The sequence below is a fragment of the Bos grunniens genome, chromosome 14 (assembly GCF_055505025.1).
Source record: "Bos grunniens cultivar Pamir isolate PY7600 chromosome 14, Bosgru_T2T1.0, whole genome shotgun sequence".
Lineage (NCBI taxonomy): Eukaryota > Metazoa > Chordata > Mammalia > Artiodactyla > Bovidae > Bos > Bos grunniens.
The window spans coordinates 72,179,392-72,203,279 of NC_141178.1; the positions used below are offsets into that span (position 1 = coordinate 72,179,392).

At 38.1% G+C, this 23,888-nt stretch overlaps 1 protein-coding gene across 35 annotated transcripts in view; it reads right to left on the reverse strand.

Moving 5' to 3' along the window:
* Window positions 1–485: 485 nt before the first annotated feature.
* LOC147359668 (uncharacterized) overlaps window positions 486–23,888 on the reverse strand; it is a 587,603-nt gene continuing 564,200 nt past the window's right edge. For 26 of the 35 annotated variants that reach the window (XR_015140278.1, XR_015140281.1, XR_015140291.1 and 23 more), the window contains 3 exons: window positions 11,290–11,577; window positions 7,786–7,926; window positions 486–4,134 (listed from right to left, as the gene is read on the reverse strand). The gene's annotated coding sequence lies outside the window, so the exon portion shown is untranslated. Of the gene's footprint in view, window positions 4,135–7,785; window positions 7,927–11,289; window positions 11,581–15,420; window positions 15,552–15,661; window positions 15,906–23,888 lie in introns of those variants that run through there. The other 9 variants (XR_015140298.1, XR_015140297.1, XM_086335518.1 and 6 more) reach the window with 6 other exon arrangements.

The following is a 23,888-nucleotide window of genomic DNA, read 5'->3' on the forward strand; positions in this document are numbered from 1 at the left end:
ATCCAAATAACATATGCAATCTTTGGCTGAAAAAGCTCACCCGTGGTGTTATAACAATAATTCCTCTCCTTGTTTTCATATATAACCTTTTGGAAATATTTCTGTTGGAGCCAACATTTCTATATTTTGGAAACTTGGCCTATGGACAGATGATGGCTCAAGTCTGCCATTTATTTTCCTTTCAGGGTGTACTGGAACAGGAAGAATGGTTGTTAGACTATTTCTTACAGGAAAATTTGTAGGACAACCCAAGTTAATGTGGAATAAAGCCCCTTTCTCTGTCATCCATGTCACAATGCATATTCATTTCAAGATGTCTTTCCTGACCACCCAAATTAAAGTAGTTGTACCCCAAACAGTCGCTTTCTGGAACGGGCCAGAAAGTAAACATTTTATGCTTTGCAGGCCATATGGTCTCTGTTGTAACTGCTGAACTGTATCACAGCTGCATGAAAACAGCTGCAGACAACACACGAACAAATGAGCAGGGTTGTGATCCAATAAAACTTTATTTATCGATGCTGAAATTTGAATTTCCTATAGTTTTTTTGTGTCACAAAGTATCACTCTATTTTTGATATTTTTCCAACAATTGAAAAAAATGTGAAAGCCTTTCTTAGATCACAGACCATACAAACCCAGGTGGTAGGCTGGATTGTGCCGGTGGACTATAGTCTGACCTCTTGTTCTGCAATGGTGCTTTATTTAGGAATTTTTTTTTTACAGCACTTATTATTTAATTTAAAAATTCTACTTATGTATTTATATTATTTCTTTACTGTCTTGTGCTAGATTCTAAGATTTATCTCTGAAAGAAGGGACATTATATCCTGTTCACCCTTGAACACAGCATCACAGACACTCAGTAAATATGTATTGAATGTGTAAATCTGAAGCTTCCTGCTATATCAGTTCTTCTAAATAAGTAATTCATTTAACATGTAGACCAGATTGAATTCTTTAAGTGATTCATTTTTTTTTCAAATTTTACATATAGTAGAGAATTTCATGGTGAAGAAACAGGACAGAAAAATGCTTTTAGGCTTTAGAGTTATGAAGCTCAGCCATTTCTATCAATTCGTGTTTGTGATTTTGAGTAAGTCATTAAACCCGTCTGTTTTCTCAATATAAAAAGAGAATAGGAATAGTAGCTATTCTATAAGACTTATGGTGGAGTTTTGCCTGAACTTCCATTTTCCTCCCCAAGCCCACCCCCCACTCTTATCCACCCTGTTCTGTGCCCTGGTAGGCCAGCATGTAAGGATCACATTAGTGATGTGCCTTGCCCTCTGAATTCCAACTGGGCTTTGCTAATGTGGGAGGGAGAAAAATGAGCTAAGAAAAATTTATTCTCTTAACTTGCTCCTAAGTTTCAAGACTGGCTGTTCCTGGAAGAAAAAGTATCAGCTCACAAAATTATAAATTTATAGGTGTTCTGTAATGTACCCAATCAGTGAGAACAATCCTACTACTAGCTCCAGGGTTCTACACTATCTCCCATGGTTTCTCTATACTCACAACATTAAAAATAATATTTTTTCAAGTTTAAGATAGACCTAAATTCCTTCCAGGACCATGAACTGATTGTAGAAGTTGAAAGAGAAAGTTCTTGAGAATGAATGGTAGCTCAAATTGAAACTGTTCTTAGAAATCTGGTTGCCTTCTTTGAAATTATATTAAAATACTGACTGATTCTTCTTGATTCATATTTCTTTACAGAGTTATGAACTTGGGGGAAGGGGTGTTTATAAGGTATTTCCTAGCTTGCTAAAACTTTTTTTTGTTCACTAGATATTTAAAATCAGGAAAATTTACATCAAAGTATGAATTTTCAAATTCTCTTGAAAAGGCCACACTTTCTGACTACACTAGCCTGGATCTGAGAGCATTTAACCATTCCCATCGCTTTGGATTTGGCAGGCAGCTTTAGTCCCCATCATTCCCTATTATGCACTACTCCTAATTCTGCATAGTTTTATGTTAACAACCTAGCCCCTGTGAACATTTTTCTTAGAGAATAAGAAGCAAAGTCATCAGCTCCCAGGGAGGGTGGGGCCAGAAGGGCGTAAGGAACAAAATGGGGTATACAGCCCTCTAGGACAGCAAAAGAGTGATAAGACCTGGACACAGTAGGATTGCAGAGTGGGAAAAAAGGCCCCTCTTGGAGTTCTGGGTTATAAATGGAAATTGTGATCCATGAGCAAGGCTGTGTGTATGTATCCTGCCCCTTTGTCTTTTCTGGGTAGATGTTGAGCAGACAGTCGAGTTGGGCTTGACCAGAGTAGGGTTTTGTCCAGAGAGAACAGGAGAGCAAGACAGGCCAGAAGGATGAATCTCTTTATGAAGGAAGGAATGTAATTATGGATTGCGGAATCTAGGTTGATTAAAGAGGGTTGAGGACAGGAAGGGGTGATGGGCATTGGTTAAGAACATGTGCACAATGGAGCCAGACTGCATGGATTCAAATCCTATCTCTATCTGTACGACCTGGGTAAATATATATATATTGTCACATATAATATATAGAATAACAATGTATGTTACATATTACAGATATATGTAAAGTGCTTAGAACACTGCCTAGGTCATGGTAAGTGCTAGGCAGTGCTACAAGAGTACCTTTCATGCCTTACATTGAATTTAATTTTAAAAATAAAATTTTACATTTTCATTAAGATATTTATGGAAAGTTTACAATGTAAAAAAATATTAAGAGATATTCTGTGGGGGCTGGAGAGATAAATCAGATACGAAGCAGATTGCTGCTGCTGCTGCTGCTGCGTCGCTTCAGTTGTGTCCAACGCTGTGCGACCCCATAGATGGCAGCCCACAAGGCTCCCCCATCTCTGGGATTCTCCAGGCAAGAACACTGGAGTGGGTTGCCATTTCCTTCTCCAATGCATGAAAGTGAAAAGTGAAACTGAAGTCGCTCAGTTGTCCCTGACTCTTCGAAACCCCATGGACTGCAGCCCACCAGGCTCCTCCGTCCGTGGGATTTTCCAGGCAAGAGTACTGGAGTGGGGTGCCATTGCCTTCTCCGATGAAGTGGATTAGAGACTTACAAAGCGTCTTTAGGGCATATAAAGCGATAAGCTCCATAAAGGGAAGCACAGAGAAGGCTCACTGTAGGGGGTGTTCCTGACAGACCTGGTTAGTTTTGGACACAGAGCAAGAAAACAGAAGTGGCTACTATGTGACGTTCACCAGTAGGTGCTAAGTCTGAGATTTCATGGATTTTTTTCTAACAAACAGTGCCTTTTTATTTAATTTTATTTTATTTTTAAACTTTACATAATTGTATTAGTTTTGCCAAACATCAAAATGAATCCGCTAACAGTGCCTTTGAAGCAGATCGTGGAATTTCCCAAAGTCTGATTCATAGAATTTCTAATACTCTGTCAGTCTAAGTTGGGAGATATTTTTGAGGAGGTAGAACTTTTTTTCTTTAATAACTAGTTTCTGTTTTGAAGTAAAAAAAAATGAGGAACATGTATGTTGGCAAACATATCAAGGAGTAAAAATACCTGTAGAAGGATAATGAATTTTGCATCCAGCACTCAGTCCCTTTCTAGAGCAATCATAGTTAGCAGTTGTTTGTGTCTATCAAAAAATATTCTTTTCAACTGTATTATGTATATTTATACACATTTTTAAAACTTAATTTTTATTTGGAAGATAATTGTTTTACAGGGTTTTGCAGGTTTCTGTCATTTATCAACATGAATTAGCCATAGGCATATTTATGTCCCCTCCCACTTGAACCTCCCTCCCACCTCCCACCCCATCCCATCCCTCTATGACTTCCCATTGTCACAGAGCACCAGTTTGAGCTCCCTGCTTCATACAATAAATTCCCATGGCCTATTTTACATATGGTAATGTGTTTCCATATTACTCTCTCAATTTAGCCCACCCTTTCCTTCCTCCATTGTGTCCACAAATCTGTTCTCGATGTCTATTTTTCCATTGCTGTCTTGCAAATAGGTTCATCATCTTTCTAGATTCCATACATATGCATTAATATACAATATTTGTTTTTCTCTTTCTGACTTACTCCACTCTGTTAATAGGCTCTAGGTTCATCCACTTCATTAGAACTGATTCACGTGTGTTCCTTTGACATGTGCTGATTGCCTGCAGGATGAAAGTGAAGTTGTTAAATGATGCGTGCACTTTAAAATAAATTGTGTTTTAAGAATATTAGGAAATACTGTCAAGTCGCCCTCCAAGAAGATTATGCTAATTAATGTTCCCAACAATAGTTTGGGAGAGAGAATGTTGTTTAATATAGTCTCACAAGAACCAAAAATATTTTATTATATCTACTCTGTAAAAAAAAATAATTTTTGTTTCATTATACCTCTCTGATTTGAGGGAAGTTAACATCTTTAGAAAAATAAATACAAATTAAAAATATATATTGAACATTTGTGCCTTTGTCCATTTTATATAGAGCTAGTGTCTTTTGTTAATTGATTTGTAAGAATTTTAAGAAATTTATGCATTTTCACCTATCATATTTGCTACAAGTATTTCCCAAGTTGTTTATATTATACTGATTTTATTTAGTATTCTTGCCAAGTAGAATTTCAAATTTTTATGAAGTTATATTCATCAATGTCTTGGAACTTCTGAATTAAATACTTTGCTTAGAAAAATGTGACTGCTGTTAAGTACACAAATCTGTATACTAAATTATTGGTAAATTTCTATAAATGATAAATTTGGGATTTTTAAAGTTTTATTGTATACTGTAGTTGATTTACAGTGCTGTGTTAGTTTCACATGTACAGCCAAGTGATTCAGTTTTATATATATATCCATTCTTTTTCCATTTTTTTTCCCATGTGGATTACTACAGAATATTGAATAGTATTCCTTTTGCTATACCATAGGTCCCTGTTGATTATTATTCTATGTATAGTAGTGTGTAAGATATTGTATAATATTTATCTTTCTCTGTCTGACTTAATTAACTTTTTAGTGTAATCACCTCTAAGTCTATCCTTGTGGTGGCAAAGGGCAATATTTCTTTTTCATGGCCACGTAATATTACATTGCATATATATACCATATCTTCTCTATCCATTCCTCCAGTGGACATTTAGCTTGCTTCCATGTCCTGGCTATTGTAGATGGTGCTGCCATGAACACTGGAGTACATGTATGTTTTCAAATTATGGTTTTCTCCGGACATATGCCTAGGAGTGGGATTGCTAAATTATATAGTAGTTCTATTTTTAGTTTTTTAAGAAACTTCCATACTGTCTCCATAATGGCTGTAGCAATTTTCAGTCCCACTGACATTGCAGCAGGGTTCCCTTTTCTCCATACCATTCCCAGTTACTTATGGTTGTAGACTTTTTGATGATGACCATCCTGAACTGGCGTGAAATGATATCTCATTGTAATTTTGATTTGCATTTCTCTAATAATTAGCAGTGTTGAACATCTTTTCATGTGCTTTTTAGCCATCTGTATATCTTCTTTGGCAAAATGTCTATTTAGAATTTCTGTCCATTCTTTATTGGGTTTTGTTTGCTTGTTTTTTTTACATAGAGCTGCATGAGGTGATTTTGGGGACTAATCCCTTTTTGGGTGCTTTGTTTGCAAATATTTTCTCCCATTCTATTGGTTGTCTTTCCATTTTGTTGGTGGTTTCCTTTGATGTGAAAAGCTTTTAAGTTTAATTTGGTCCTATTTGATTATTTTTGTTTTTAGTTTCATTAAGCTACAAGGTCCATTCAAAAAGACGTTGTGATTTATGTCAGAGAGTGTTCTGTTTTCCTTTAAGAGTTTTATAGTATTCAGCCTTCATTTAGGCTTTTGATCCATTTTGAGTTTGTGTATGATGTTAGAATGTTCTAGTTTCATTCTTCTATTAATACATGCAACTGTCCAATTTTCCCAGAACCACTTATTGAAGAGACTGTCTTATCTCTGTTGTATATTCTTGTCTCCTTTGTCAAGAAGATTAATTGACCGTAGGTGTATGGGTTCATTTCTGGACTTTTTATCCTGTTCCATTGATCTGTATTTCTGCTTTTGTGCCTGAACCATACTGCCTTTGATTACTGTAGCTTTGTAGTATAGTCTGAAGTCAAGGGTTCTGATTCCTTTATTTTTCACTTTTCTTTCTCAGGAAAGTGCTAAATTTTGTATGTGATAATTTGTCCTTTTCTCAGTAGATTGTCCCAACATCATTTATTGATTATTCTGCCTTTAACACACTGATTTAAAATGCTGATATCACCATAATCTAAATATCCACATTATTTGAATCTTTGTCAAGACTCTATCTTGTTTCTTTATTTATATACAATGTAAAAGTACCAAGCTCTTACAGAAGCTTTGTAAAATGTAAAAATGTAGTTTGTTCCTTTATATTCTACAAAATTTTCTGCCTAATCATTACCTGACTATAGACCTATCATGCCTAGTTTTATAAAAAATAATTCTATTGGTAATTTTATTGGGATCACATGCAATTTATACATTAAGAGAGGGTAAATTAGAATCCTTACAGTATTGTATTATTTTAAATAGAACTGGGCATTAATTCCCATTCAAAATGTATTTTAATCTTTCTTAGATCACTTAAATTTTTTTTTTCATTTTTGGTGTCCTTTTTATTAGAGCACTTGAAAGTTTATTCACGTAAATCTAATACATTCCTACTCACCCCTATCTCTGGGTATTTACTTAGTAACTGATTTTTCTTTAACATAAGTACATCTTATTTGAACAAAATAAAGCCAACAGCATTTTCAATATCAGTTTTTAAATTTTTCTTACTAAATTATTCCTTCATTCACAACAGTTTTCCCAGTTGATTTTGGGTTTTACAAGGTTATACAATTATCTAGGTATTTGTAAATTAAATTTTTACGTCTATGTTAGAACTTCTATAATCTCATATTTATCATTCTCAAATCACTGGAAAGTATTTCCCACAGAATTTTAGGTTAAAGGAGTGATAATCAACATCCCTGTCTTATTTCTTTATTTAATGGAAACATTTTTATGTTTCACTATTAGGCACATTGCTAATTAAGTATTATACAAATTTGTTAATCTATAATGATATTGGCATTTTTACCAAGCACTTTGTTAGCATCAAACATGTTTTTCTGCCTTGACCTGTAATTAATATGGAAAAGATATTGATATATTATATTTATTAAAAGAATTACTCCTGAAGATTCTCTCTCAATCTTTAAATAAGCTGCTGAATTTGATTTGCTAGCTCATTTTAGAAGTTTTACATCAATATCCATTAGGCAAATCCATCTTTAGTTTTATTTTATTATTCTGCCTTTATTACATTTTCTACCAAAAATTTGCTATTTTGTTAAAAACCTTTTAGAAACTTTCACTTCCTTTATGCTTTCAAACAATTTAATTGCATTCCTTAGATATTTTGTAAAATTTACTTATGAAATAAATTGTTGCTGATGCTTTTTGAGATGGCTTTTGACAAATTTCTTAATCTCTTGTTTCATTACATATATTTTCTAGAACATTATGTTTTATAGTCAAAATTTCAAATTCATTTGCATGAGATTAAGCAAAGTGATCCTCATATTTATCACCTCAATATACCTGGTTGTTTATTCTAATGTCTTATTTTTATATTTATGCCTGTTTCTTCGATTCAGTGTTATATGTATTTCAATATATTTTTCATAGACTTGATCATTTTCTTAACTTGTTCTGAGTGCTAGCATATGTTTTAAGCAGGTAGTTGTATTGGTAATCGTTCCTGTAATCTGTCATTTATCTTACCTTCGTTCACCATTTATGATGTCCCAGACACTAAGCACATGCTGTAGAATACAAGAAGGCATCCAAAGTTCCCTTTACTGTCAAAGACTTTATTCAGTCATGTTCTGGCACACTGCACTAGAGCGTAAGAGTAGCATCAACCTGGAAATTGATGAAAAAATGTAAAGACTTATGGTCTCTCAACTAGAATGAAGCAGAGCAAGTTCTTAAACATGGGTCTATAGGACATCAAGGTTAATCCTATGTATTTAGTGATATACCTTCAAGTATATTTTTAGACATACTCCTTAACAACTACTTTCTGAATCTGTAGATATCTGAGAATGTCTTCCTGTTGCTCTAATATATGTCCACATACTTACTCCATCTACCATAATGGTTTGAAAATAGAGTTGTTGAATCATAAAGTTCATTCTTCATGATTCCATGATTTTCTGGAAAAGTCCTGGTCAGGCTTACTTACATTCCTCTGGAGATGAACTGTTTCTTCCTAACTCACTGATCACAACCTTACATTGAGAATTATTTTCATTATCTTTACCTTTCTAAAATTTCACAGAATATGTTCAGATGGTTTCCTAGTTTCTTAATTTTTACCTGGAATATAGTATATGGTGTATTTCACCCTCTGTATTCTGGGTTTTTTTGTTTTTCAGCTCAGGAAATTATATTTTATGTCTTTGGTTTTTTCCTTGTTTGCTTTTTCTTTCGGTTGTTGTCATGTCTTGCTTTAGAGTTATAAAAGGCAAGGTCACTGAAAGTGCTCCTTTGCTTTATAAAAGTAGGTCCTAGATAAAGCATCATTTCTAGGTCATTGCCAGACTCACAGAAGATAAGCAAAATGATCAAATGTCAGTAAGAGCTGTACACTATAAGGAACAGCTAAAGATTCCATTGTCTAGGGATAAGTTCTGATACTACCACTACAAAATACAGAATATTGTAAAGAGAATCGAAAAAGAGGAGAAATGTGGAGAATCTAGTACAAAGATCTGAAATGCATATAACCACAGTCCCAGTCCAACCAGACATACAGCTTAGTAAGCTGATGGTAGTTGAGGCTTAAAAGGATCAAAACCATGTATTTGCTTATGAATCTGCAATTCAGGCAGGGACCAGGAAGGATGGCTTGTGTGCACTGTTCAGCATCAGGCAGAGCAGCTCATCAGGGAGTTGCAGATCCCATTTTCAGGATGATGAGCTGGGTTTGATTGCTACTGGGAGTTTAGCTGTGCCTACGATCCATAATCCTAGGTTTTTCTCTGTGTGATACTTCCTACAGTCAGCTTGAAACTCCCAATTAATTGGGATTTTTTTTACAATAAAGTGGCTGTGTTCCAAAAGAATACATCGTATGGCATTAATCACACAGCAACAACTCCACGATATTCTGTTGGTCTAAGCCTACATCATCCAGTACAACAGCCAGCGAACATATATGTCTATTTAACTGTAAAACTAAAGTTCAGTTCTATAATTATACTAGCTACCTTACAAGTATCCACTATGGCTAGTGGATATTGTATCAATTTAGTTCAGTTCAGTAGCTCAGTCGTGTCCGACTCTTTGCAACCCCATAAATAGCAGCACACCAGGCCTCCCTGTCCATCACCAACTCCCGGAGTTCACTCAGACTCAAGTCCATCGAGTTGGTGATGCCATCCAGCCATCTCATCCTCTGTCATCCCCTTCTCCTCCTGCCCCCAATCCCTCCCAGCATCAGTCTTTTCCAATGAGTCAACTCTTCGCATGAGGTGGCCAAAGTACTAGAGTTTCAGCTTTAGCATCAGTCCTTCCAATAAACACCCAGGACTGATCTCCTTTAGAATGGACTGGTTCTCCTTGCAGTCCAAGGGACTCTCAAGAGTCATCTCCAACACCACAATTCAAAAGCATCAATTCTTCGGCGCTCAGCTTTCTTCACAGTCCAACTCTCACATCCATACATGACCACTGGAAAAACCATAGCCTTGACTAGACAGACCTTTGTTAGCAAAGTAATGTCTCTGCTTTTTAATATGCTGTCTAGGTTGGTCATAACTTTCCTTCCAAAGAGTAAGCGTCTTCTAATTTCATGGCTGCAATCACCATCTGCAGTGATTTTGGAGCCCCCCCCCCAAAAAGTCTGAACACTGTTTCCACTGTTTCCCCATCTATTTGCCATGAAGTGATGGGATGTTGTATAGGCAGCACATTTCAATAATTGCAGACTGTTCTGTTGAACAAGACCTTGATAAGGAAGCCACAGGGACCCATTCAGGTTCAAGCAGAAGGAGCTAGAATACACCACTTGCTGGAGGAAGCATCAAGGTTGTAATATAAGAAGTGTGTGGGATGGGACATATTGTTGTGTCTGTCCTTGTGAAATACAATTTGCTACATCAGTTGGGCTTCCCTGGTAGCTCAGCTGGTAAAAGAATTCACTTGCAATGCAGAAGACCCCAGTTCAATTCCTGGGTCTGGAAGATCCCTTGGAGAAGGGATAGGCTACCCACTCCAGTATTCTTGGGCTTCCTTGGTGGCTCAGCTGGTAAAGAATACATCTGCAATACAGGTAGGCCTGGGTTCGATCTCTGGATTCATAAGATCCCCTGGAGAAGGGAACAGCAACCCACTCCAGTATTCTGGCCTGGAGAATTCTATGGACTGTATAGTCCATGGGGTCACAAAGAGTTGGACACGACTGAGTGATTTTCACTTCACATCAATTAATTCATACTATAAAAAATGATGTAGAGAAAAACTATCAACTGGTATGTGTACTATAGCTTAATATATGCATATCCTATAACCCAGCAATTCTACTACTAGGTATATCCAAAATAGAAATGTTGCATGTGCAACAAAAGAACAAGAATATTTTTTAGAACAGACCCAAGGTGGAAGCCATCCAAATGTCCATCAGTAGATAAATATTCAAGTAATGACTTAAATCTTAGATCTGACTGTGTTTTCTGTGAAAGTTGGAAAACCTCTCCAAACTGTACTTTTATTAACTATAAAATAGAGGTGAGTCTATCCAGAATTGTTGTGAAAATTAACTAAGATCACATATGCAAAAGCATCTAGAATATGGTTAGCACTTGATAAAGTGTTAGCACTTTTTGGAACACCAGTGACTACCACAGTTACTTAGTATGCACAGGGTCTTTATAAACATGTGTGGAATGAATGAATTTATGTAATAATCTGATTTACACATCTGAAGTCTGCCTCTCTACAGCTCATAGAAGTGGATTCTCAAAATTAGAAAGGACACCCCTCTTTGAAGACAATAACTAGCATATCATGAGTATTCAATATTTGTGTATAAGTGGATAGATTTATGCAGAAATCTAACACAACTCACTTATTGAGATTCTATTCTCTGTTTAAAAAATCCCACCCCCTCCCCATAAGAACTCTTCTTAATTATTGAACCCATACTTGGCAAGATAATAATGGAATCTCAGAAAAGTAAAAGAGGAAGAATGGTTATGGATCTAAGAGCATACAGTGACCCACCTCTGGTCTGGGAACTGCAGCTGGAAGTCTCTTGAGAAAATGACACCCACGTGGAATTCTAGCACTTCAGGCTTCAGCAGGGTTTCAGCAAGGGAGGGAGACCACAAGTATGACCTTCCTGTTGGTATTTGGGAACCTCCACTTCAGGTCCAAACCAGAAACAGGAAGCTCAGTGCTTGCTAAGCAAGAAAAGGGAATCGACTAGAACACATTCCAGCTTGAGGCTGGCGTTGGAATAGTTCTTCCTTTGTCTAGGATATTTCTTTCATTCCTGCTAATGGTCCCAACCTGCTGAAAAGGAAACATTCCTTTCAATAGTATGTAGCAAAAATGTCTCAAGCACTTCCTAGGTATGTCTGTCTAATTGTAAGATCTATTCTCATTTTATATAAGCATTGTTTTACATTTGGTCTCAGAGAGATAGGTAAAACACTGAAGATGGAGGGTGAGACAAACACAAGTTAAAGATACAGTTCAAAGTCAAAAGGTTTTGGTGACTTGCGATACAGAAAACATGGTCTTGGATTTTTTTTTTTTAGTATCTTTCCCATTTCAGTTAAAGTCACAACAGAACTGTACGTGAAGGACAAGGATGAATATTCCAGGCAAAAACATATGAGCAAAGACATAAGGGGCGAACAAATGAGATATTTTGTAGGGAAGGTACGATTTGTACCTTCCTTTGGGGTCCAAGGGCATATTGAAGGGATAGGAACAAGGTTAAAAAACAAAAATGTGGCGGATTCATTTTGATATTTGGCAAAACTAATACAATTATGTAAAGTTTAAAAATAAAATAAAATTTAAAAAAAATGTATTAAACACCTATTATGGCCTAAAACATATGCTAAGCTCCTCACTCATGTTACTCATGTTCCTTAGTTAGGTGGTTTAAGCTAATTGTAAACGATCAAACAGAAGCCAAGAAGCTGCAATTCATATTTTTTGTGAGCTTTTTTTTTTTTTTAAAGGGCAGTGCATTTTGGAGCATGAAAGATAAAGCATTTAGGACACTTCAGGGTAGACAAGGGGATATCTTAAGTGCAAAGCTAGGCAGCTAATTTAAGTGTTACAGGAAGTTTGAAGCATGATTCCAATATGATGGAGTCTGACTGTGCTAACTGTTGTCAGTGGGGTGGGCAGGCTGGGGAGTGAGTTACACACAGGGCCTCAGATCCTGGGAAAGCTGGTTCATTCATTTGCAAAATGCCCAGCCAGTGTATGTGGACTGGCTCTGGTTTTCATTATTAGCAGCAGAAAATTGGGGTGGAGGCCTGGACGGGGTCACCACTGGAATCAGAACCAGAACTGGAATGAACTCTCAGGGCACTTGGATGCTAATTACGCACATGTCACCTCTTGCTACTCCACCTAGGTTCCTAACCTCCTAACCTCAGTCTTTCTTTCCTGTGTGAGCTTTGAAATTTTGAAAGCAGATTAATTTATTGTTTTCATCTGGAAGAATTTTCCTATTTGGATACAGATATTTTAAAAAATCCTCCTAGCTTTTCTGTGTTTCATATAATGTGCACACCATGCATGCTTATCTAGAAGCTGAAGAAGGCAAATATTTACCATCTTCTCACCCTGGATCGCTATAGCACTTCATCCTCCTTTCAAGGTCCTTTAGTGCAGACTGATTCTAATGAATACGATACCCTCAAGAGGCAGAAACTGTCCCTTCTACTTCAGAGCCCAGAAAATATCACATCTATCTTAGGTTGCTTCTAACTTCCAGTGTTATGAACATTGAGTTCTACATGTTTGTCCCCATATCTTGTATATTTGTGACTTTCTATTTCCCTAGAAGTTGAAATTCCATTATCAAATATCTTAAATCTTTAAAATATTAATCCAAAGTATTCTCTAAGTTTCCATTTTTACCCCCATCAACAAATTAACACATTATTGACCAGGGGATTTTTACAGAAACTAACATCTGTGGCTGGTGATTTGTTATGTAAGTGAATATTGAAACACTCTAGTCAATAAGGTTTGGGTAGAAGCCTGGTGGGCTATAATCCATGGGGTTGCAAAGAGTTGGACATGACTTGGTGACTAAACAACAACAAAAGACATATTAATACGTCTCTGGTCAATAAGTTGTTTAAATACTTTCAGATGCTCTTAAAAAGCAAGTTAAAAATGCATTGCTTTGAAATTTGACTGAGGAAGTTTCAACGGTTCACAAGGTGAATGGCTTGCTGTGCCAGGATCTTTCCTGTCATCCCCTGACTCCACCCACTGCTCTGGATGGAGCACTGGGGATTACATCTTCCAGGTGTTCTTGTCAGCTGGCTTCCAGGCAGATGTGGCCACTGGGTGACGCTGGTGGAAAAGTGCAAAGTCAGCAGGGGAGAAAAAACAGGGGATTTCTCCCCTCTTGCTATATGCTTCTGGCAGTGTTTCTGATGGTAGCTGCATCTCTTCTGAAGTTGGTTCCAAATCCTTTCCAGACAGACCCTCTCTCGTTGGTTCGGGCTCCCACACGGCAGCCCCATCACAGTTTAGCACCTCCTGTCTCATCTTCTGCTCTCTGGTACACTAGCGTCTCCCTGTCTTCCCTCAACCCCTCTGTTGCCAGTGGCCTTCTGCTGCTGTTACTCTCTGGCTGTCTCACCGTCTCCAGTTTGTCTTAACAACTTCTACCTGTGCGTTAAATTGCCTCTGTGAATCTCCGTAGTGTGGACGCTGTTTTCCCAATGTCCCCCTGGCTAATACACTTAACTGAAATATGCTTGTCTGAGTGGTGATATGAGAAGCAGGATCTAGACCTGCTAACTGACGTCTGGTGCTCCTGCTGAATCATGAAAGAAGTCTTAGTATTTAGAAGAGGGCTTTAAGTGACCAGTGTAGACAACTGCTGTGGCAGGCCAGAGAGGGAAGCTATGGCCTGAACTGGTCATAGATGGCTGTGTGGAAAAGGTGTCAGGTAGACAATGTCTCAAGGGTGTGCCTAAAAGCAGACCATTCTTGGGCAGTTAAAAATACCATCATAACTACTGCTGGATATCCTCAATCAAATTCTGACCTACATCCTCTTTTTTACTGCCCCTAGGAAAACATTTTTTTAATGTGAGAAAAAATTTTGAAAGATTTTAAATTTGAAATTGCAAAGTACATATTAGAAGATTAAAGATAAATATCAGAAATACTCTAATCCTACTTTACTCTTAACCTTACTTTACTGTTAGTGATGCTTTGATTTCTTCAGGTATCTAAGAGATGGCATAAAGCGAAGAAGCACTAAAGAGCCTCTTGATGAAAGTGAAAGAGGAGAGTGAAAAAGTTGGCTTAAAGCTCAACATTCAGTAAACTAACATCATGGCATACAGTCCCATAAATTCATTGCATATAGATGGGGAAACAATGGAAACAGTGAGAGACTTTATTTTTTTGGGCTCCAGAATCACCGCAGGTGGTGATTGCAGCCATGAAATTAAAAGATGCTTGCTCCTTGGAAGAAAAGTTATGACCAACCTAGACAGCATATTAAAAAGCAGAAACATTACTTTGCCAACTAAGGTCCGTCTAGTCAAAGCTCTGGTTTTTCCAGTAGTCATGTATGGATGTGAGAGTTGGACCATAAAGCAAGCTGAGCGCTGAAGAATTGATGCTTCTGAAGTGTGGTGTTGGAGAAGAGTCTTGAGAGTCCCTTGGATCGCAAGGAGATCCAACCAGTCCATCCTAAAGGAAATCAGTCCTGAATATTCATTGGAAAGACTGATGCTGAAGCTGAAACTCCAATCTTTTGGCTACCTGATGCAAAGAGCTGACTCATTTGAAAAGACTCTGATGCTGGGAAAGATTGAAGGAGGGAGGAGAAGGGGATGACAGAGGATGAGATGGTTGGATGGCATTACCGACTTGATGAACATGAGTTTGAGCAAGCTCTGGGAGTTGGTGATGGACAGGGAAGCCTGGCATGCTACAGTCCATGGGGTCGCAATGAGTTGGACACAACTGTGCAACCGAACGGAGAAGGCAATGGCACCCCACTCCAGTACTCTTGCCTGGAAAATCTCATGGACGGAGGAGCCCAGAAGGCTGCAGTCCATGGGGTCGCTAAGAGTCGGACACAACTGAGCGACTTCCCTTTCACTTTCATGCATTGGAGAAGGAAATGGCAACCCACTCCAGTGTTCTTGCCTGGAGAATCCCAGGGACGGGGGAGCCTGGTGGGCTGCCGTCTATGGGGTCGCACAGAGTCGGACACGACTGAAGCGACTTAGCAGCAGCAGCAGCAGTGCAACTGAACAGAACTGAAAGAGAAAACATGATCTTTTACTAGATGTTTTTATAATCTCTAAACTTTATACTCTATTCTCGGGTATGAATAAAAGAAATGAAAAATCACAGAATATCTACTACGTAAGACTTAGAACTTTCTGAATCAGTGATTAATAATGATTTTATTTAAAAACCACTACTTGATTGGGTCTGCTTAGGTATTCATTTCACAAAGGCCCCTGATAGTTCAGTTGGTAAAGAATCAGCCTGCAATGCAGAAGACCCCGGTTCGATTCCTGGGTCCAGAAGATCCTCTGGAGAAGAGATAGGCTACCCACTCCAGTATTTTGGGGCTTCTCTGGTGGCTCAGCTGGTAAAGAATCCACCTGCAATAAGGAAAACCTGGGTTCAGTCCCTGGGTTGGGAAGATCCCCTGGAGAAGGGAACGGCTACCCATTCCAGTATTCTGGCCTGGAGAATTCCATGGACTGTATAGTTCAAGGAGTCTCAAAGAGTCAGACACGACTAAGCGACTTTCACTTCATTTCCCTTTTCTGACTGGAGTATTTCTGTTGTCTAATATCAACCTTTTAATTTATTGTCACCAATTTCTATTCCAAGCATCTTGTTAGGAATTTTTTTTGTTTGTTTTTTTAGCAGTGACTTCCATTCATGTAAAATGAACATTCTCTAAGAGAACTTCAGTGACCTCTACAAGGTTCATGTCTACAAAAGAAAGTATAAATATGGCTTTTTGTGTATCTTCCTCCTTGATCTACATTTAGACTGTAATTGATTGATTCTAGCTTTCAAGTGTCTCATTTGCTCTTTCAGAGCAGTAAAAAGTGAGTAACCTAAAAATCTAATTGACTGAAATGATCAGTTTTACCACAGTTCACTACACTTGTTCAGAAAGCTGCTCTGAGTGGCAATTTGAAAGAGCTGTCCTTTGAAATTGGCATTCTCTAAGTATTCTAAATTACAGTTGGGCCATAAATACTACAGGTTAAAACTAAAGCAGCTGAGAAATTATATAGGTGAAAAATTACAAGGATACAATCTTTCCACTCGGGCATGTAAAGATTTAATCTCCCAGAGTAAAAACCCAGAACACAGTGATGGGGTCAAGATAACAGTGGGAAGATGCCTCAGGACAGAGTTCCCATGGTGTTTTCAGGGGACCAGGTCTGTGGCTAACAGGGGCAGGTGCTACGCAAGAGGAGCCCAGAAGCCCTTTCACCACATCGGGCCAGCTGGGAGCTTATCTGTGGCATCTTGCTTTCAAGGAACGGTTCCCCATTGTCTGCTTAAGAGAACAGAGATAAACCACCAACATGGGAACCTCACTGCATATTGACAGGAGAAAAAAGTCATGAAAGAGAAAGGCTAAGGGGTTTAGTTATATAAAAGAGGGATCTATTCTATTAATATATCTGTCATAGAAGATACTAAAATATCAATTGTCCGATTAACTAAATAAGCAGTGTTCTTCTTCCCAGTTGGTCTCCGGAATCTCTCTTGATCCTAATTCCCATATGGATGCCCATGACCACTGCCCTTCTTTAAGTCCTATTCAGACCACACCAGAGGCTTGCTTCTCAGCAGATGATGTCTCCAAACCACTGTTGCTTCCTTCTAATGCAATCTTATTATTGCAATCAGAGTGGTCCCTTTGGAAAAGTAACTTGTCCATTGTCCTCCTACCCATAAAACTCTCCTACGGCCACACACTGCCCTCAAGGTCCAGCCTGAGATCCAAAACCTATTATTTAAATCTTCCATGAAATAGCTCTGCTGACATCACTGGCCTAAGCTTTTAACTCTCTGCCCCTTATACCTTATACCATAGTCACAGAATACACATGGACAGCTCTTTCTTTGCCTGTGTCCACATCTGCTTTGGAGAAGTTTAATGAAAGCCTTTAAGAGGAAATAATAGTCATCACATGCATGGCAGTCCCAGGATCTGCAGGCACAGATCCTAAAAGAGACATGTTCTGTTATAACAGAAGCTATGTTATCTTTTGTGATCCAGGTTATACATCTCATAGCATCACTTATGTAGCATTCTATTAGTTGTATTCACAGAGGTCTGTCCAGTTTCAAGGGGAGGGAACACCAATACTACTTCTTGATAGGGGTTAAGGGAGGCAGCATGATTCTGGAAGAGCATCAGAGACTAGTAGCATTATTGAAGCCATTTCTGTAAAACACAATTTGCTACAGAGAAGGAGTACAGATTACTCTTTTAAGAAGCTTGTCTAAGAAAAGGATAGAAAGATAAGAGAACAAAGCAGGATCAAAGTAAATGTTTCTTTGACCTGGACATATAAATGCACCATTGGCAACAGGAGCAGTTTGGAAACAAATAGTCTGCTTAAGAGATTGAATATTTTTTAAAAGTTTGCACTTTTAATCACCTTGCTGAACAGTAAGGGTCCCCAAATTATAACTTGTAGATCAAGTACAGACGACTGTCTGTTTTTGTAAGCCTGCAAGCTAAGAATATATTTGTTTTAAATTATCACTGTAGTGTGTTTGATTTACAGTGTAAGTTTCAGATGTAAAGCAAAATGAATCATTATACATATATAGTGATATATGTGTATGTGTATGTGTGTATATATACACACACACTTTCTTAGATTCTTTTCCCATATAGGCTATCACAATATATGGAGTAGAGTCTGTGCTATACAGTAGGTCCTTGTTCGTTATTCCATATGTTAAATAAATGTGGTGAGAGTGGACATTCTTGTCTTGTTCCTGATCTTAGGGGAAATGATTTCAGATTTTCACTGTTGAGTATGATGTTAGCTATAGGTTTGTCATATATGGCCTTTATTATATTTACATTATATTATTATAGTTATAAGTAAGTTTCCTCTGAGATTCCCTAGTGGCTCAGAGAATAAAGCATCTGCCTTCAATGGAGGTAGACCTGGGAAAAGTTCTATCATGAATCAGTGTTAAATTTTGTCAAAAGCTTTTTCTGCATCTATTGAGATGATAATGTTTTTTTTTTCTTTAGTTTGTTAATGTGGTGTATCACACTGACTTGAAGATATTGAAGAATCCTGTATCCCTGGGATAAATACTGCTTAATTATGGTGTGTAATTCATTTAATATATTGTTGGATTTGGTTTGCTAGCACTGTATTTTTGCCTCTGTTCATAAGTGATATTGATCTGTAATTTTCATTTTTTATGGTCTCCTTGCCTGGTTTTGATATCAAAGTGATAAGTGGCCTCATAGAATAAGCATAGAAGTGTTCCTTCCTCTTCAATTGTTGAAAGAGTTTTAGGATGGGTGTTATCTTTTTCTAAGTGTTTGTTAAAATTCACCTATGAAGACATCTGGTCTTGGACCTTTGCTTGTTAGAAGATTTAAATCACTTTCAATTTTAGTACTTGTGATGGGCCTGTTCACATTTTCTATTCTCTATTTTTCTTCAGTCTTGAAGGTTGTCCCTTTCTAAGAATTTATCCATTTCTTCTAGGTTGCCCATTTTGTTGGCATATAGTTGTTCATAGTAGTCTCTTATAATCTTTTTTATTTCTATGTAATTTTTCATTTTTAATTTTATTGATTTGAGCCCTCTCCCTTTTCATCTTGATGATTCTAGCTAAAGGTTTATCACCTCCTCAAAAGAGTTTTCCACTCGTTTCTTCTCCAGAGTATGTGCAAGGTAAGTCTGTAAAAGATAAATCCGATCATCCTTCAGTGACTTTATAGTGTTCACCAGAAATGATCAAAATATCTTAAGTATGGACACACGGACCTTTTAGATGTTGCTTAAAAGTCCTGTTTCCAACCTTAAGTCCTTCTCTCCTTCCCCAAGGATTGTCCCAGGAAATGCTCTGTTGCTGACACAAAACAGGACCCCTTCTTAGTCTTCTCTTTGTCTAGGATGCCCCATATTTTTACATGAAACTCCGCCTCCTCTACTTCAAGATTCAGCTCAAATACGAACTTCTGGGAAACCTTCCCCAAGGCTCCCCAAGGAGAGTTTACGGTTCTGTCCCCTCTGTTTCCTGTCTCTATGGCTCTGCTTGGCCGTGTGACTCTCCTGGTGTGTGTTCTGTGTCTCTAACTCTCTCGTTCTCTCATGGGAACATAATGCATGATGTTATAGTCTTCCTGTTTCCAATCTACCTTTGCCCTCCTGCTCAATTACACTGTGTCATGTTTCAGACCAGCAGCAATTTATTATTCTTTCTGAATCCTCAAACCTGAATATATCTCCTAGAACACAATTATTGCTGGAAAGAAAAAGGAGAAGGAGAGGAAGGGGGTAAAGAAGAGAATAAATACAGGAAGGAAAGCAGTGTCTGTAGAAGTGAGTGAAATTGAGTCAGCAATGACCATGGAAATGCTTTTTAATGGCTACAGCACCTGTGCTGAATGGTCAACACCACTCAGCCAGGGAAATTGATCCTAGAAATGATGATGCCCCAAGAGGCCACTACAGTGGGTTGAATTGGTGGAGAAGATTTGTCATCTAAAGTCCAATTTCCTGGTTTCCTTCTTAATAGCTGTACAGCTTTGGGAAAAGTGGGTATCTGCTGAGTGCTTCCACTTCCTCATCTGCCATCTGGGATAATACTATATTTACCTTGATTTTTAAATTTTAAAATATCACCTTAAAAATAGATAAATGTGAGAAATATTTGTTTAGATCACAGCCCAGTACATTGAAAATAAAGCTAGACTACATAAAAACTACAAGCAATGCTAAGATAATCAGACTGAATCATAACTCAGAAGTCTTTTTGCAATTGAGAAAACAGGCCCAGGAAGTGGGAGGAGAATAAGCCCTTCTTAATAAAAATCCAGAAGCAGTGGATTTGGTGACTTCCCAGAAGTCACCACAGCTAAAGGGGCAATAAGGACAGATAGGAAAGGACTATGGAGAAGAGGACAGGGTTAGTAACTAATAATTGTTACAAAGCAGAAAGCATATGCCAAGAGCTAGTTCATCTGTTCCTCCTAGCATCCACCAGAGAAGGTGACATTATTCCAGCTTTGTAGATGTGGAGACTGAGGAAGTGGCCGCTTAGTAGAGACAGAGAGGAGAACATATTCACTAGTGCTGCCTTAAAGCCCTTATTAGACAGACTAGCCTGTGAAAACACAAACCCCATACCTGCTGTAGACGGCCAAACACTGGTGGGGAAAAAAATGACCAACGATGCCATGAGTAATGAGAATACAGCCTCTGAGTTAAGAGAAACATTATTCTAAGTCATTGTTGTAATAATCAAAAGGGAGAGTGAATTGTAAAATACACGTTGTTTCAAAAAAAGAACATAAATTGAAGTTGGGCTAGTTGCATAGTCCTGGTTTATATGTTAAAATATACTCGCTTTCAACAGCTTTTTTGAAATGCTCAAGGGAGACGACAAAGTATAAACTGCTTTGAGAAGATTTTCTTTTCTATTTTTTTCTTTTGTGTCTCTCAAAACTTTTTAAAAGTACCTTAAGGAAAACTCACCAGTTTGGCTTAGAAACCATTTTTTTAAGCTTGTTAGGCATATACTTTCTGAATATTATTCAGAATTATTCTTGTTTCCATCAGTTACAAGCCCTTAAAGCATCAGGGTCATCACTCTCCTTCTAAAAGATAGTTACTGGTTTCTTAATCCTCTTAGGAAAGTGTCCTCAAACCTATGCATGTAGAGAATTGCCAGAATACAGCTTTAGGGGGATTTGTAAGTTATACCAGAATAATGTGTATCAGTGTTTCTGAAACTCAGGGGTCTAATGCCTGATGCTCTGAGGTGAAGCTGATGTAATAACAATAATAGAAATAAAGTGCACCATCGATGCAATGCACTTGAATCATCCCCAAACCATCTCCCAGCCCCCAGGGTCCATGGAAAAAATTATCCTCCACAGAACAGGTCCTGGTGCCAAAAAGGTTGGGGACCGCTGATGTATATGGAGTTATCTTTGAGACTAAGATCAAATTATGTTTACTCCATTACTGAATTCCCAAGAGTGTATGTGCAAAGTCACTTCAGCAGTTCTGGGTCCTGACCTCCAGTAATACTTTAAAAGTATAAGTTTTTTTAAAAGTTTTTGTTTTTTTTTCTGGAGACTTCAATTAATGACAGTTTCACATATACCCCTCTATTTCCTGGTGGCTCAGATGGTAAAGAATCTGCCTGCACTGCAGGAGACCCGGGTTTGATCCCTGGGTGGGGAAGATCCCCTGGAGGAGGGAATGGCTACCCACTCCGGTATTCTTGCCTGGAGAATTCCATGGGCAAAGGAGCCTGGCAGACTACAGTCCACGGGGTCACAAAGTTGGACATGACTGAGCGACTAACTCTCTCTCACGCACACACACACACAAGATGTTAAGAGCTAAGGCTACATGGGACAAATTCAGCAGCTGTCCACAAGTAAGGAAGTTACAAGGGATACCGAGATTTGAACCATTTGAATGGTTTCACACGTGATGTTTCTTCAGATTCTTGGGAGGTCTTGATTGACATGAATCATGGCAGAGTATCCATATCATACCCTCAGTGGTATTGACAACTCTAGACACAATGGCTCGAAATAAACAAGAAAAGCCTTGTTGCACCCAGTGCCCTAGTGGTCACTCCTAGGGCCACTGGTGCTACGGTTAGGGTCTTGAGGGCTAGAATTGGTAGCAAGTGTTTTTCTGGAAAGATGAAGATGAGGCGCTTAGAGAAAGCAGACAGTGAATAAAGGGAACCGAACTTAATTGTATGCAAGGAGGCTGTGGGTTATAATGTTTTGAGAAATCTTTGTAGAATATACTGTGTGCACCTGGGTTTAATGGGCTAAACGGCTCAAATCCAGAATGCGTCTATTTTTTCCTCCAGTTTTGGTTTCTTCTTTATGTCTTTGAGTCAGTCGAAAACAACCAAAGTAATCTCTACATTTTTTTTCAAATACTCTTTTTTTCTGTTTTGTCACTATGATAATATTCCTATAATATGTAATTATGATAAAGAAATTTCTAGCTAGAAGCTATTGACACATATAATTGAGTTTTTCAACCTGTGGGACCACATACCTTAGAGGGCCACAATAAATACAATAAGAAAAATATAGCACATATCAGAGTGTGGAGTCCAGATATTTGGGAACTAGCCAAATTGTGATAAATATTGTAGCCTATTTTAATCAGTAGTATAAAAAAAGAGTTGTTTGAGGAGATGTAATAAACTTGCATAAGCTACAAAATATGTAAATATATATATAATTATGAAATAACAGTTGAATATTTATCCTATCGATATATGGTAAAACATCTATTTGCAAATAGAAGCTTTCTACAAAGAATTAGTAGGATTTATATGAAAAACAATGGTATTTATTTTGAAGGTGAAGGTGAAAGAACCTCAGTCGTGTCTGACTCTTTTCGACCCCATGGACTATACAGTCCATGGAATTCTCCAGGCCAGAATACTTTCCCTTCTCCAGGGGATCTTCCCAACCTACAGATGGTACCCAGGTCTCCTGCACTGCAGGTTGATTCTTGACCAGCTAAGCCACAAGGGAAGCTTTGGGCTTCAAATCCTAGGTCTGCCACCTACAAGGTGTTTGGTTTGGTGTCAGGTAAGCCATCATGAAGAAGGCAATGGCAACCCACTCCAGTACTCTTGCCTGGAAAATCCCATGGATGGAGGAGCCTGGTGGGCTGCAGTCCATGGGGTCGCGAAGAGTCTGACACAACTGAGCGACTTCAGTTTCACTTTTCACTTTCACGCATTGGAGAAGGAAATGGCAACCCACTCCAGTGTTCTTGCCTGGAGAATCCCAGGGACGGCGGAGCCTGGTGGGCTGCCATCTATGGGGTCACACAGAGTCAGACACAACTGAAGCGACTTAGCAGCAGCAGCAGCAAGCCATCATAACCTCTTAGCCTATTGATTCCCTTTTAGAAGGGTGAAGATTTAAACTGAATATGCACAGACATAATGTGTTTAGAATAATCCTGAAACCCAGTGGGCATTCAATTGAAATTAGCTTTTTTACATTCAAATTCTCTCTACCTGGCTTTCATGGACGTTAAGTATCAATAACAAGTCAATAAAAGAGAATACACTCACTGGTTGGTTCAGTTGAATGTGATCCTGAAGTTCTAAGAAACCATGAGGGTTAAACATTGTAATCTACAGTTAACATACAAGGATGTTGTCTATTGATGAAGAGAAAGCCACTGTTTTTATAAATGGGGAAGTAGGGAGAACTTATTAATAGAGAGGTTTTCTATAATCTCTGTGCAGTTCTAGAGTTTGAGGAACTGAAACAGAGAACAAATTGGATTTATATTGATTTCCCTCCAAATTCACTCAGATCGAAGAGAAAAGCAATGATTTTCTTGAGC